The sequence below is a fragment of the Sinocyclocheilus anshuiensis genome, unplaced genomic scaffold, assembly GCF_001515605.1.
Source record: "Sinocyclocheilus anshuiensis isolate Anshui unplaced genomic scaffold, SAMN03320099.WGS_v1.1 scaffold1833, whole genome shotgun sequence".
Taxonomy (NCBI): domain Eukaryota; kingdom Metazoa; phylum Chordata; class Actinopteri; order Cypriniformes; family Cyprinidae; genus Sinocyclocheilus; species Sinocyclocheilus anshuiensis.
This window is the reverse complement of record NW_015539842.1, coordinates 493,604-503,516: the sequence shown is the minus strand read 5'-3', so window position 1 is coordinate 503,516 and position 9,913 is coordinate 493,604. Positions and strand designations below refer to the sequence as shown.

Below are 9,913 nucleotides of genomic sequence, written 5' to 3'. Positions count from 1 at the left end.
TCGTTACATCCCTATATGCTACTAGTTTTTGCTGTGGTATCAAATAAGTATTCTGTTATTTAAATAATAAAGAACCCTATTTTTTTGCTCATCAGCATAATGACCAAAGAGAAAGGAAAAAATGAAATCGCATCATATGACCCCTTTAAAATTGATTTTGGGCTACCAAATTCTGAAGAATGTCTGCCCGAAGGGCTACCAGCGATTTTGAAATTTTGCAAGTCCTGTATCCCCTGCATCATTCACACACATGAAAATATCAGAACATTACCAGTGTTTGACAAAATACTTTGAACTGAAGTGAAAGCAGCCAAAAGATTGACGATTTCCATAGAATGTGTCATATGAATGGAAACCTGGACTTTTTCAATTTTATGTTGTGATTTTCAGGCCTGGAAATCGATGAAATCTTTGAGAGTCATATAGAGTCTATAGAGAATTTGTTGTTTTTATAACTAGACTTAGCTCTTAAATATTTTACCAGCTATAAAGTGCTCCTTCTAGCTGTTGAAATATGTTAGATGTCTATAAAAATGTTTTTCTCTGTGAAAATTATTTCTCTTCATAGAATGATTTTTTTAATTATTTCCGGTGGTCTTGTACAGCTGAGAAAGTCATGGAAAGTGGGAACCTCGACTGCTGTGTTGGTAAGTCTCTTTATAATACCTTTGCTTGCTTTGTTGCTGACTCTTTTGTTATCTTTGTGTTTCACCCTTATTTTGTAATAAAGAGCTGCAAATTGGGTTCTGCATCCCCGCTTTGAGCCTTTTGTTACACCTGCATTATGATGCATTGCTGTATTTACTGTGGAACACAGGAGCAATAATCACCCGGCCCACACACCCCAATGAGAGGTGCTGCTCTTTACGGGTTCTGCCTCATCAATTCCTTCAGTGCTCTAATTTTGCCTTTTTTCTATTAAGTAAGATTGCACTAAACAATTATGGCTGCCAGTGTTTTAATCCACTCCAGGCTCAGGCCTTGTTCATTTGTTTCTTAGCACGGATTCCTTGTATTTGAAGAACTTCCATTATTGGTTTCCGACACTTTTTTGGCCCAGGAATGTGGCTTAATGGTATGTTGTGATAGAGCAGTTTCTCTTGGCTCTTAAACAGGGCCGGTATGACTCCCTCAGCCCTCTTAAGCTGTTGTTAAACCACTTGTTAAAACACCGTGTACTTTTTGTCTCTATTTTTGTAAGCCGGGGACAGTCTTTTCCTCTTGACCTGTCACGTATGAGCCTCTAAACGCTAATTAATGTAGGAAGCCCAGCTGCTTTGTCACTTAGGTCTCTACTTAACTGTGTGCCACCTGTGTGCCACCAGAAAAGCTTCTGTTGTGATTCACACATAAGGAAACATTATTGTGCAGTATAGAGATAGAAATCATAAAGAATTTAATACATTTAGCTCATAATTCCATTATGAATTTGTTTATAATATTTGTAAATAAGCAGCTCTTTTATATTTATTGCACTCCCAGGTCTGTTGCTATGAGGTAATTTCAGACTTCATCAGACACAACAAACCAGAGTAAATGTAATACTTTTTTTTTTTTAATTATGCAGATTTTTTTTCTTTTGCATAATATCCAATAACTGGTCATAGCTCTATAAAAATTTTAGACAAAAAAAAATAAAGATTTTTAGTTTATCACTGCATGAACCTTAAGTACGTACATTGGAAATTACATATTGAGTCAGATTAATTCAGCAACTGCTCAGAGTTATCCATGAGTATTTTTATAAATCGAACTACCTCCAAAAAGGTAATTCATTCGAAAATCAGTCTACACTGGTCGTACTGTGTGATTTTAAATATATATATTTTTTAAACTCATAAGAGTCATTCATTTGGGAATTGAACTCAACTGATCACAGTGCATGTTTTTGAATCACTAAAAATAACCAGAAGAGTCATTCAACTCCACTGGTTGTGCTGTGTGTTTTTGAATCACTAAAAAGAATTGATTGATAAGAGTCATTCATTTAGGAAACAATTAAAGTACACTGGTGACACTGCACGTTCACAGTGGTTCCTTAAAGTAACCTGTTTAGAAACTTAACTGATCATGTGAATGTTGCTGATTCATCAAAAAGAACCATCTTTTTTGGGAATCCAGCTATACTGAGGCACCAGTGGAGGCTCAGAAGAGCCTAGTAAATGAATCTCTAGTTGCATCCCAATTCTGTTCCATTTTGCAGTATAAATAGTATGAGAATTTCAAAAAGAAGAAAGTGCACTTCAAATAACCAGCTGATGCACTTAAATTAACCAAAAAAAAAGAAAACATGCACTGACGTAGATTTCCTTACATGATGGAAGGGAAGGGACTATTCTATTAGATTGTAGTTAGTAGGTTGTTCCCTCTGCATTAGTAGAATGATGCATGTATGAGAACCGTTATTGGAATGGATAGTCATAAAAATAGTTTGGTTCTGGAGATGGTTTAGAATAAAAGCTAATCCTCGGTTCCCAACCCATCGTGCTCCAGTAACATGTACCTCCTGTCTGGGTGTAATATATGGAGTTGTCATACAAACACTAGGGTTCTGGTTGGTCGCCAGTCCATTCTGGTAGCAAATGCACTGATACATGGTGCACATCCATACAATCAAACACACATTCATAGATAGACATGCACATGATGTGCACATTCAACACACAGACACCCTCAGTATGAATCAGTCCAGGTGTCTTACTCTGCTGGTCACAGTTTAATGAACACTGACACCACATTGAGATGGATGCGGGCCAGGCCTGCTGGTGTTTTAAACATGAAACGCACTGTAGAGTGCCACAAGGAAACCCAGAAGCTCCTTACAGTCCTGAAGCAACTGTTAATATGACTGCTGGAATATATTATCGCTTTATTGCTAAAGTACACTGAAAACTGTAAGTACTGTGGCATGAGTGATGATTGTATCAATATTTATGTTGGTGACAATAGTTTCTACAGTCTCAACAGATTATAGATTGAATTTACAATAAATAGAAGCTGTTAATTTTCACTTGGCAAATGGGGAATTCTGCCAGTACAACTCTGTGCTGTATATTTACTTGATAGACAGACTGGCAACAACTGCATTAATAGAAACGAACAACAATGCATGTAACTTTTCACAAGCTGTAACTTTTAAATAGCCTGAATGTCATTGTAATTCAAACCTGACTGCAAATGTGTTCCCTATGGGAATTTATAAGCTGGCCTACTCGCAAATGTTAGGGATGACTTAAAGCGAACCCATTAGGGTGCAAACGGACGACCCAGTTGGTCTATTGTCAGTACATGCTCATAAAAGCCTCCGACAGCCACTCTAATGTTAACTCCCGACTCAGAGATCAGCCAAATTTAAAGCTTTTGGGGAGCCATGCTGTAATTTGGCCAGAACGTTCGGATGAAATAAACAGCGTGCCATTGCACCAAGGGCAACCGGAATGACTACACTCTTGTCCAGGTGGGAAATAACCTCAGGCACACAATTCAAATTTAAAACTCAGCGTGTTCGCAGAGATGAAGCTGGAAATCTGACAGTAAATCTGCCCTGCTTTGGGCCCCAGCCAGAGATCAATATCTGCAGCGAGATGGGGGACACTCAGGGGGAGGTAGGATTATTCAGTATGGTTGATGGCTTTTCAGCTCGGTGATGGCAAGTAATTTGTGGTGCTTCAGTGTGTAACCTGCTACCCATTCGAAATGACCGGATAACTGGGCTTGGATGTAGTTTAGTCCACCATGAGTGTGGTATGCTTGAATACGCAATAGACAATGGGCATGATTGATCAAATCATTTTCAGAAATCCAATATGCACAAATATAGTGCTTAGGGACTGGGATTTGGATAGGTGCATGACTGCATTGATCTAAAATAACATATCATTTTTATCAATTGGTGCAAGAGTCTGTGCTTCTCTCTGTTGTCTTTGTAAGTCATTTTTACCCAAATTTACTTTGCTTGTTGAATCCTATATGGCTATTTTATCCTACCTTAGTTCCTGAACAAATGACTCTGATGAGCCATTTTGATGGTTCTATTTAATGAATCAAAAACATACAGCACACACAGTTCCCTTTCAGTCGGTCACTCTCGACGTCACGTCGGAGGCTCGTGGCGCCTCGCTGGCAGATATCTGTAGAGCTGCGGGCTGGGCGACCCCTAACACGTTCGCTAGATTCTATAGCCTTCGTGTGGAGCCGGTATCCTCCTGTGTTCTCACCTCAAACGGGTAGAAGCACTGAGAGGCCCCGGCTTCGGGTCGGCTTGCAAAACCCACTCCAGAGAGTCCATATAGTAGACCCTGTTGAGCTCCTCCGTCCCCTCGGCAGCCAGACGTGACTGGGGAACTGAAATTGTATTTCTTTTTTCCCAAATATTTATAAATTATGATTTTACAAGTACTAAGAGAATTGAGTAAACTATTGAACTATTGAGGAACTGGAATCTTTCTTTACGATTCCCAGCCTTTCTCAAGTTACATATTTGTTGTCTTTTTCTTACCTTATTTATCCAATCTGTCTATTACTGGTGAACCTTCCAAGGACGTCATCTTGACAGACTTGCAATCAAAAGAGTTAGATTTTTCTCATGTTCAGTGTCCTATTCTGGAAGCCATGACAACTGTCGTCTGTCATTTTGATGTTACGGCATCTGACGGCATGTCACTGTTTTATTCCTCTGTTATATTCTGCAATATCAGAGTTATGGAACATCAAAAGTAAAACCTAACAAGCTTTCTCACTTCCATGACGTCTTGTGTTTGGATTCACAGCCACAAGAGGAACAGGAGCCAAAGCTCAGCACGGTGTGAGAAGGTCGCCCTCAGGCAAGCGTGAGACTGGCCTTGGTAATTGGCACCAGTGAATGAGAGGGTCCTGCCACGACTCTGAAACCCAGAGGTGAGACTAACCCCTGTGGATCTCAGTACTGCCCTTGAGAGGTTTTTCCTAGGGCCATTATTAACCACCTCCATGAGACTGCAAAAGCTTGGAACAATGGTTAAATATGCACTGTGTAGTCACAGCATGGCATGTTTTTTTTTTTTTGTGATTTTAGCAAGTGGTGAAAGTGTACTAAGAAGAAAATCTAAGATCTGTGATTGAATGCAAGGAGTCTCACGGGCCATATCAACAAATGTGACGTCATTATGTCAATCACCTGGTAGCCCCACCCACTTCAAACTCATAGTCCTGCTCCTCATTCATTTTGAACATCAAACTTTCGATGTTCAGTTCGTTTGTTCTTTGGGAATCTAATACATTGCCAGGACACTGCTAGTGTCGTACTCCAATTGAGCTACATGAACACAAATTGAAATGTCACGTCTGCAACCAGCTTGTTCCATTAAGCCTTTCAAGTAAACAGATTTATAACCAAGTCCCAAGTCACACTTGTGTATAGTTTTCATCTGCACACTATCACACAGGGATTTAAAGAAGACTCTGACGTGTCTCTAGAGCTTTTATGAGGTGGATTGTATTCATGCAAATCTATCTGTATTTGCTTTTTAAGTACAGACTTGTTGTGTCTCTACAGGGAGCATCCCACCATAGTCTCATTTTTTTTTTTTTTATCTCTCCCTTGGGCACTGGAAAAGTCTTGCTGTATGCACTTCGCTCAGCTTCAGGCAGAGGTGTTAATAGAACCTCTTGTGAATCAGCGTCTCTCCAGTCTACACTATCATTAGCCCTGGGGTGGGACAGAGGGAAAGAGAGGGAGTGTGGCACATCTCTTGTCATTTACCTTGTTTTTTTTCTCTCTCTCACTCATCTATTCTCTCTTCATGAGTCATTATTCCCCATCCGCAGACACGTAGCTGGAGTGACGGTTGCTGTATGGGCATGCACAGAATATGATCAATAAAATATTGTCACCCAATACATCATTCTTCAATTGGTGTTCACTCAAGCCAACCACGCTCTCTCACTTCTCAGTTTCCTGTTTTCTCTACATCCTACACTTGCATTCATTCCACTCTTCCATTATTGATATTTGAAATGCCTTTGGTAGACTTCACTCTATGATTCCTTTTCACTGGCATGTTTAAAATTAATGGAAGAATTGAAACAGTTAAAATTGCCTTTTAGATTTTTTTTTTAATGTTTTTGAAAGAAGTCTAATGAAAGCTGCATTTATTTAATCATATATTGTGATTGATCCTATATTGTGATCGTATATTGTGAAATATTATTACAATTTAAAATAATTGTTTCTTTATAAAAGAAAATGATGACGTCTGTTCAACATGATCTGGTAAAAGCTGTAACCACCATAGACACTTTTATTTTCCTAGGATGTTAAATTAGTCAAAACATACTATAAAATCAATGATGTTAATAAATGCTGTATTTTTTTAATTCTCATCAAATAATTCCCATGTCAGTTAAGCATTCAAGCAGTCAGATATTCAGTTTAATCTGAAATTTCTAGCATAATCTTTTTAGCATAATCAAAGCTAAATCTGCTGCTGTTTTTAAAGTATTATTGAGGCATAAGTTGACAAGAAGTTGTGAAGATTTCAGTCTTTTACCATTCAAGAGCAGTGATTTTATCCTTTTTATTGAAAAAAGCTGTGGGGGTGTTGCCAAAATGGGTGCTGTGTTACCTGAAACTTGCTTTGAATTAACATTTTAATTAACGTTTCTCTCATTCAACAGGCTTGTGAGTGTGGACTTCGATAATGTTATTCAGCAGCTGTAATTAAAGGAAAATAGTCTTATCGGAAACATACTTCCTCCTTCAGACACACAAACAGGTATGTTTAAGCAAAATCTGTAAATCCAGAGAGCCCTGATATCATCTACAGCAAGAAAAATCCTCATCAACCATAACTCCTTCAAATATACCAAGAGCTTGTAACACTCCAAAGAGAAAGGAAAATTTTAAATCGCAGACAGATAAACAAGTCATATCATATGAACCACTTTTATGATTCTTTTTTTATCATTCTGGAGCATCTCTGGCCCTTATTTACTTTCATTTTTAAAAGAGTGTCTACTGCCTTGAAAAGACATGAGGGTCAGTAAATAATAAAAGTTTAAATTGTAGCCAGCTATTTTCTTCACATTAATCCAACAAACCTGCACACTACTCCTGTCAATATTTCATTTGAGGTGAAATATCACAAACAAGTTTCATACCTGTTCAAGCATACATGGTGATACTCTTGCACACACTTTCTCAGATCTTTGAGTGAATTGAACTCAAGAACTGGATCAGTCTGATTCATGAATAGATCATTTGGACTGATTCAACTGATTCATATAAACGGATCACACTCAAAAGGACGATTCATTCATAAATCAGACACAGTTACTTGCCTCATGAACTCACCAAGAAGAGTTAGAACTGATTTTCAGTCATTAGCGACTTACATTTTGGCCTGCTTGTCACACATATATTATATAACTTTAGAGGACTTGGAGTATAATCAGACAAGTCATATGAACTACTTTTATGATTCTTTTTAGTCATTTTGTAGCAGCTCTGGTCTTCATTTACTTTCACTTTCCAAAGCGTGTCTAAGATATTTTTCAAAACTCCTTTCATGTTCCACAGAGGAAATATAATCATACAGGTTTGAAACGATGTGAGGGTGAGTAAATAGTCCAAGTTTATAGTTTAGATGTCTGTTTTCTTCACATAAACACGCAGTATCCCTCAAACCTGCTCACTATTCCAGTCAATATTTCATTTGAGGTGAAAAAATCACAAATGAGATTCATACCTCCTCAAGCATGTTCATACTCTCGCAAACACTTCCTCTCTCGCAAAGATGTATTCACACACCTAGCCCTGCTTTGAGTTGTGACAGGTGAGGAGAGGAAGTGTGACATGTCTTCTGCATACGATCACCTTAGCTCCACTCATTAGGCATTGCTGAGGGGGGGATCTGAGGGTGCTGTTGGGTATAAAGCAGGAACATGACTCACACATATCTAAACTTATGCGATTTCTTCTGGTTGTTCAACCAGGTGTGAGGCTATATGCATCACATATAAAACCTTATTACCGTGATTTACTCATAGCATTCATCAATACACAACTCCAGTCTGAGACTTACAGGTCTCTCAGTAAAGGCCTGGTGCAATAAAATGCTACGATTCAAAAAATAAAGATTGCCTGTGCAGCCAGAAAGGCTGCATTTGAAAGAAAACTTTTGTGCAGTGTTAAAGGACATTCTGTGGGCGAAGGAGTGTAACTTTGATATTGGATATTTTCCGGAGGGCCAAAAATGGTAGAGGTCTTGTTTTCTCATTTTAACAGGACTTCAGAGTCAAGTTATTGGTTCACAAAAAGTAATGGTGGTGTGAGACTGCCGACTGCAAACAGATTTACTGCATGACTGTGAACTGAGACATTTTGTAGTGTTGTCTGAACTCTAGACCAGTTTAATTCTCCATAGAGAACACTTTTATAGCAGTAATGCACTCTGATTTATAATGTACCGCCAATGTATACTTTTAATTTATTTTTAAATTAACTGATAATCTTGCCTTCTATAGTTGCTTTTAAATATTATTCATTCATTTATGCATTCATTCATTCATTCATGTGTTGATTTTATTTAATTAGTTTTGTTTATTTACCTCCTTGTCTTACATAATAATATAACAACAATGTCCCATTTTGGCCTACCAATAGAAACAAATGCATATCCCATCCATCCATCCATTTATTTTATTTTATTTTATTTTATTTGTTATGTTTTGTTTCGTTGTATTTTATTAATTTATTTACTTGTCTTCAATATAATATAGAAATGTACCTCCCTTGTTCTGTTCTATTCTATTCTATTCTATTCCTGTCTTCAGTAATGATATAATAACAATGTTTCATTTAGGCCTACCAATGGAAAAAAAAGCATCTCCCATCCATCCGTCCATTCCTTCATTTATTTATCTATTTATTTATTTATTTATTTATTTATTTATTTGTTTGTTTGTTTGTTTGTTTGTTTGTTTGTTTCTAGGGGCATAACATAGCAAAAATGCACCTCCTTTGCATCTATCTATCTATCTATCTATCTGTCTACCTATCTGTCTATCTATCTATCTATCTATCTATCTGTCTATCTATCTATCTATCTATCTATCCGTCTGTCCGTCTGTCCGATAGCTAGCTATCAATCTATCTATCTATACTTCTTATAATTTCTTAGCTAAGGGGGAAATCTGGATGTTACTCATTGTGACTCTCCTCATCCTTCTGTCTCCTTTTCTCTCGCCTCATCTGTCTGTCCTTACCCCCAGGTACGCCGCGGCTGCCGTGATCGGCTCCCTCACGCTATTTTGTGTTTACTTTATTATTAAAGTTTTCTTTGAACATTCGCCGGTTCCCGCCTCCTCCTTCCCGTGACTACGAACGGTGTTACACTCATATCTCAATCTTTGTGCCATCCACTATACAGGTAGTGCATGAGTGAATGAGTCAGACAGAGATAGACACTAGCACCCATCCTCCAGTGGTGTCTGCACACTTCAAGTATCACCTCCTTTGATCTATGTGCTAAAAATCATTATATTATCTGCAGCATTACAGAAACCATTCCTCGTTAAGAGATTGTGGGGCGAGAGGTCAGTCCCTGGTATTTATCTTCTTCAAACACTTCTAGTCAGCGCAAAGAGCCCTGGAAAGATCACTGAGGGGGTCAAAAGAGCAGAAATCCCATCATGCCATGCAACAAAATCTATTTGATACCACCATTTCTCCATGTTAAATTAAACCGTCGGTACCTGCCGGGCTTATCTGTCAAACGGCTCCTGACTCGCTCATCCATTATAAACACATTGCCAGTCGATCGATCCAAACAGCTGCTACTGTAATAGTCTTCCGCCACAATTATAAGGATGTTGTGGCTGTTTTGTTGTTCGTTTAATATGGTGAGGGTTTTGGGAATATACTTTCAGATGTCAC

At 38.1% G+C, this 9,913-nt stretch overlaps 1 long non-coding RNA gene across 1 annotated transcript in view; it reads left to right on the top strand.

The window, feature by feature from the left end:
* The window catches only part of LOC107684488 (uncharacterized), a 10,081-nt gene extending 4,871 nt beyond the window's left edge, over positions 1-5,210 (top strand). Inside the window, exons 3-4 of the long non-coding RNA XR_001633861.1 lie at positions 4,770-4,896; positions 5,054-5,210. This is a non-coding gene — a long non-coding RNA (uncharacterized LOC107684488). The remainder of the gene's footprint in view (positions 1-4,769; positions 4,897-5,053) is intronic.
* The last annotated feature ends 4,703 nt before the right edge of the window (positions 5,211-9,913 follow it).